Here is a 6,556-nt window from a genome sequence, read left to right as displayed (position 1 = left end):
GGAGCTAGATAAGATTGGAGAAATTCATTCAATTGTTGTTTTAAGATATTAAAGAAAATTTTGTCCTTCACGAATATGTTTGGTTCCTGAAATTTCTAGACAGGACTGGTTCATTCTTGGTGTATTTACACTCATTGTATGCATATGAAAACTCTAGTGAGATTATTAGCACTGGTGTTACTTTTGCAAGGAGAATGAAGAGATGTTTCTCATAAAAATGAACTTTCTTCAGCTGCTTTTGTTTCATCTTACACTTTCTGAGCTGCAACACTTGGAGTTATTTTAAGCTTGTAACAAATTAGCAGAGAATTGTGTAACCCCTTGTTAGTATGGGAAGTGCTGGGTCAGGCCAGGTTCGGTACTGATGTTAATTGCTCCATCTCTATTTGAAGTCAATGGCACTGTATTCCTGTAACAGAGGACTCAACCTTTCATTTTTCTTTTGACACACAAGCATTGGTTTTGCTGAGTGGCAATCTCATTTGTGAAGTTTTATAGACCTGGGCTGAGATGCTTTGTATGCTAACACTAGAGATCTTATCTTTTTCTGTGGCTTTCAATGCAAAGTATCACCTCCTATTTCTATTATACCCTCACACGGTTTTTTGAAAAAAAAAAACAAGTGTTTTAGAAAGGAGAGAGGCGTCTCTTTCCCTCATCTTTTGTCTCCATCCTTCACATGTAGTTTTCCCCATCACACCTCTATTTCTAGTGTTCAAACTTTTGTACTCCTATTTGAATTTCTATCTTCTTTATTTTCTTCTTTGATTCTGTTTCTAGACTCTTACCAGCAACCATGTTTTCTACTTTGCTGTGCTATGATTAGGGTTTTATTTCCAGTTATTATCTTGCTATGTGAATTTTCTGAAAATATCTATCATCTGGAATTGCATCTAGTAATTTAAAATATTTCCACTTTTGTGCCTTCCCTTCTACCTCCTCTCTGTCCACCTTTGTCATAAAGATTCAGAAATATTTGTTGACAAGAACTGAATCTTTCTTGTACTTTTACACACCCAGTTATTTGCTTTTTATAGGTCAGGAATTTTACTGATAACTGATTATTGAAGTTATACTTTTTACTTATTATATAGCAATAAATTAATGTATTATTCTGTTGGCATTTACATGTGGATTTTTTTCTGCCTTTAAAACTGAGGTTTAATTGAAATTCAATTTTGTCTGCCAAATTCTTGCAAATTCTTTGAGTCTCCTTTGAAGATTAATAATTTTCAAATTATAATAATGATATTAATACAAGCAGTTTTCTGAAGGAAGTAAAGAGTGGGATTTCTGCAAGTTTGGTTTGGGCAGTCTTATTGGGGACACCTGCTTCATGAAAATATTTTGGGTTTAAAAAATATGACAGAAAAAAATATTTCCAAGAGGACATAAAAAAATTAGATAATTTTAGTGAACTAATTAATTGAAATGGTCTGCAACCAATTTTATTGGCACATCCTATGTAAGGATGAAGGAGAAGGTCCCTGAAGGGACAGTAAACCAGTGCAGAGGGAGGGACAGGAGTCTTAAGTGGCACAGGACAGCATAGGCATGGAAATTCCTTAAGTTCACATTATTTTCAACACAAAAAATAAACACATCTTGAACATGTAAATCTACTCCCAGCGTGTCTGTACGCTCTAGAGCATGTGGTGCTGGGCATCTTTAAGCACCCTGGGTAGCTCGGGACACCATCACGTGTATCCAGACTGCATGGCAGCAGTGAGGTCAACATTCACACACACAGCTCAGTGCTCCCTGCTGCTTGAGCCTCAGCTCTTGTGTAATATCCACCTTTGATGACATGAATGAGGACAAGGACAAGGACAGCAAGTGCTTTTGATCTTCCAGTACCTTCCCATAATGGACTCAGAGATATAGTTCATGGCAAGAGTTATGGAGTTCAGACTATAAAACTGAAAGAAAATTTAAATTATGGACTTGTATATGCTGATACTTACATGATTATGATCAAATAAACTTAAGCAACTTCAGTAAAATAAATTTCATTTATTGTGCATTTTAACAATGTTTAAATAATAGCTGACCCAGATGAACTAAACATCAGAAATTACCACTGCCTAGAAATCAAACCATAAAAATGAACTGTTCCTAATAAGTAGGATTTCTTCAAAGAAAATAATAGTCCATTATCTTTTTATTTGCATGTCTCTTCATAAGTTGTACAAAGAATTTGGAAAGCATGTAGGCAAATGCAAACATACTTTTGGAGGCAAATGTGATGGAATTGTCTTTGGTACTTGACAGCCATGGTTACACAAAGAGGTTAAAATGTGACAGGTCATAGTGAAGAAATAGTGCATGAAAGAGAGGTTGCCCAGTCCCAGTAATGACAGCCTCATCCTCAGATAAACATATCTTACTGAGGAAAACATGCTTGTTTTCCCCTCATATTTTCAAATTTTTGAATGTATAACCTGCTTGTTTATCTCCAAGTAATTGTCACCCAGATTCCTGCTTCAAGCATCACCTTGTCACTTATGTTCTAATTTTAAAGGGAAACCAATTTTTTAACAGTGAATGAAAACTGCTTCTTTTCCCAGTTTTTATTTTTTCATAGGTTTTTTTTCCAGGAGAGCTAGAACAATAGAACTGGTCCTAGATCTCCAACGTGAGGAAAGGTGAGTACCTCCCATTTTGTAATCCTAGAAAAGAGAAGGATTTGCAAGTATTGCAGTGAGTTTCTGGAAAATGAGTTCTATCTGCTGCACAACACTGAGAATAGGATAGTCTTCAGTAGCAGAAAAAATAAGTTTATTTTGGAAAAAGTTATACTTCTCCATCTAAATCCCCTCTATTTTTAATTTCAAGTGTCTTTTTGTGTATGAGTGGTGGCTTTTTTCCTTTCTTTACTATTTTTTATTGTTCATTCTTTGTTTTTGGTGTTATTTCCCTCTCTGAAATTCAGTAAATTTAGAGTAGTAGTAAGAGAAATATGTCCTAACGAAGTGAATTTGGTCAATGACTGTGGTGTGTCATACATTGTTTAATACAGAAGTAATAGAAGGTGGCCAATGTGATACTAAACTTTCTGAAGAAACAAAAAGGATCTGAAGAAACCAAGGTTCAATTAACCTGGATTCTTTTACTAGATAGATGTGTAGATTCATGCAGTCTTTTTGTCTACTTAGCTTAATAACCATCTAAATGCCAATATCCTTTGGCATATTAAATATATGTTAAGGGTTCTCTCAGGGAAAATGTAGAAATATGAAATCATTACTTAACCAGGTAAACACACTTTATAGTGAGTGATGAGTATCCTGTGTACCAGAGTTAATGGAGAAATGGTGAGAGGTTATCTGAGAAAAGAGTTGCTTTGTAGGGGGAACTCCTAATTCACACATCTACTAGGGGTCTTCTGAAGTCAACAGCATATCAGTAGGGACGATCAAACTAATATTGCTGGAGAAATGAAGCTGTCTCAGGAAATAAAGAAAAGTCCCCTTATAGGTCAGTGACATTTTAAAGGGTATGAAATAGAAGGTAGAGTATAAACTTGGTTGTGACAATAGAAGAAAGAACTGAGATCCAAGTGCGGTGTAGCATAATTTAAAAAAATCTGGAAAAAGTGTTAATGGGAAGTAAGAGAGTTTGTATATGATTTTTATGACATCATATTTAAATGAGAAATACTTCGGGTGGCTGTCAAAAGTTACAGAAAATTCTCATGCTAACTAAATGCTGCAGTGACAAAAATGCATTGACATGAACTGTCATAGATGCAAAGCAATGTAAGTGAATAATAATAGCCTCTGAGTGTGTGCGGGTAACTGCAGCAAAAGCTATTATGATAAAGAGAAAGGTTCTTCATATTTTTAAAATAAACCTAGAAGAGGGATGAAGTGAAGCACAGATGTTTCATTAAAACTTTCAGTGTTTAAGAGAATCTCAAGGGAAACTCAAATTTTGACTGCATTTTTTTGGCTAATTCAGTTACTATTCACCTGTGCGGTCATAAAGCTGGAGAGAAGTTTTCTCTTTAATAAGAAGTTTTCTCTTTAAGTTCAACCCCAAGGACAGACAAGAAGCTTTTCAAAGCTGCATAAGCAGAAGCTGGGCTCCAAATTCACTGACTTCCAGTAGAGATGAAGCGCCATATAAACATATGTGTCTTTATTTATCTCCTCCCTGTAACCACCTACACACAAACTAGCCTAGTTTCCTATCCACACCGTGTGGGCAGAGAATGGGAAAATAGCTCCTGGGAGATGCTCCTGTTCTCTCCTTGCAAGAAAGAGGGAAGTCAAGGTTGTTCCTAAGGTGCTCTGACTGCAGCTGCTCAGTAACAAACCAAGACTCTGCCCTGGCAAGAGAGTTACACATCCCACTCCTGTGGCAAGTGAAAACCTGGGTCAAGTGTCTGGGTGCCAGCACAGCCACAAATATCAGCCTCTCCTGGCAAGACCTGTTATCTTTACTTAGCTAATGAAAATAGCTGATGTTTAGCACTTTCTCTCTTCCCTCCTTAGGCCCACACTGACTGCCAGACTTCAGATGGCTGAATTAGCTTCCCCGAGTTAAAAAAGTCACAATTTTGAGTTAAGCATTATCAAAACTCTCTTCAAAGATATTCCCTAGCTTTCCATTACAGGAAAGTATGGTTTTATTCATCAAAATGTATTTATACCTATCCAAAGCTAAATAATAGTTTTCTTTGGGTATCTACAGTCCATGGAAAAGAAACATTTCATTTACTATAAAACAATTGTATTGAATAGCAAATTCTTTATTTCAAGTATTTTTTAAATGAGGAAATTGTATCAGTAGGATCAAAGGATGTTACAATACAAAACCATGAAAATCAGTGATTTAATTTTGAAATTATTTTGCAAGTTTTTTCCAGATATTTTTAGAGTATAAAATTTGAATGGCTACCCAATGTTATCAAATATTTTGCTCAGGAAAAGAAAGCAGCAGTTGTAAAATCTCACTATATTTCAAACAGCCTCTCATCCTTAGAATCTACCATTAATAATAATTTTAAGAAGATGAGATTTTATTCCAAGTTTCCACCTTGGGGGAGTTTTCTTTTTATCTTGGCATTGCAAACCTTTGAAAAGAAGCATTTCGAATGGAAGGCATGACAGATCTTTTAAATGGAATATGCAGCTAGTGAGCTCCACACTATAATTACTGTCATACTGAAGAAGGTTAAATATTTATGAAGAATGTGCTTTTTATCAGTCAGGCTAATTTTTAAACCTGAATTCTGTAATTGCATTGAAATGCCAATAATCAAAGTGGGGGTTCTCTCTTGGCAGGCAAAAGATTTTCACCAGCCTCATTTATTTGAGAAGTGTGGCCAATATAAACAAATTCTGTGTAGTTTTTGCATTTGGGATCAAAATTACATTGAAACCAATTGTGCCAAATAACTTCTTAGGCTATTTCTGAATGTTTTTTTGTTTTTGCTTTTCCTCCAGAGATCAGAAATTGGACTTAATGTATATTGAGGTTTCTTTCGGTCTCTTTGTGAATATCTTCCTCACCAGATCTGGTTAAGCTAAATAGCAAATTAATCTTAGAGCCTTAGCAGCATATTTTGCTGTATTGAAATCATGCAGTAAACTTCTGAATATTTTCCTGCCAAAATTTACTTCGTGACCCAAATTTCCCTGACGCTTGCACTTTAATGTTTGTTGAAAGTATGCTCCAAATTCTGGTTTTACCAAGGTTATTACAGGTATTTTACCTGTATTATTGTTATTTTACCTCATATTGCAATCCTATAATCAAAATACTAATAAAACAAAGAGGTGAAAATATTTCTGTTTAATAATTTGATTGATTCACATCAAGTCCCACTATTTTTATGTGACTGTTTTGTATGAATTTATCTAGAATACTGGTCTGAAGAGACATACTAGAAAAAAATGCCCTAAAGGATGTACAGACTGGGATTTTATAGTTAATCAGGCTTTTAAAACTTCTGATAAGGGTTCTCCATTTGAAGAAGCAATGTATGGTACTGAACCCACTCAGTCTAGAGAGGGTCCTCATAAAGTATTCAAGTTACAGGGAGGAGGTGAGGGGTGACTGCTTTTGAGGTGGAAATGACCTCAGCTACTTAAGCAGCACCTTCAGGATGTGATTAATAGAAAAACAACAAATGTCTACAGAATGTCAGCCAACCCTCCAAATGTTTCCTTCTCTCTGAACTGGAAAGGAACAGACACAGCCATTTGAATTTGTATGAAAATAATGCTACCCCTCTGTATTTGTAGGAATCCTGCCATGGCACAGCTTTTTTCTAAAAGGAAACAGGTCCTTGGTTGTGTGAAAGGCATGTTCTTGTCCTGGGGAGGAGGCCCTGGGCCCTGCTTCCAGGGGAGCTGCAAGGAGCATCCCCAGAGTAAGAGAAGTGAGCACTTTGTAGAGCAGTGTTTTCTGATGGCTTCTCAGAGCAGCTTTCTACCAGCACTGCAGGGCAGCCCTTCTGCAGGAGGGAGAAGTCTCATTGTGCACTAGGTAGGGAAGCTAAGGGACAAAATTCTGGCATGAGTTCCATGCAGTGAAGCATTTTTCATCC

This window comes from Parus major, chromosome 4 (assembly GCF_001522545.3).
Source record: "Parus major isolate Abel chromosome 4, Parus_major1.1, whole genome shotgun sequence".
Lineage (NCBI taxonomy): Eukaryota > Metazoa > Chordata > Aves > Passeriformes > Paridae > Parus > Parus major.
This window is presented reverse-complemented; position numbering follows the sequence as displayed.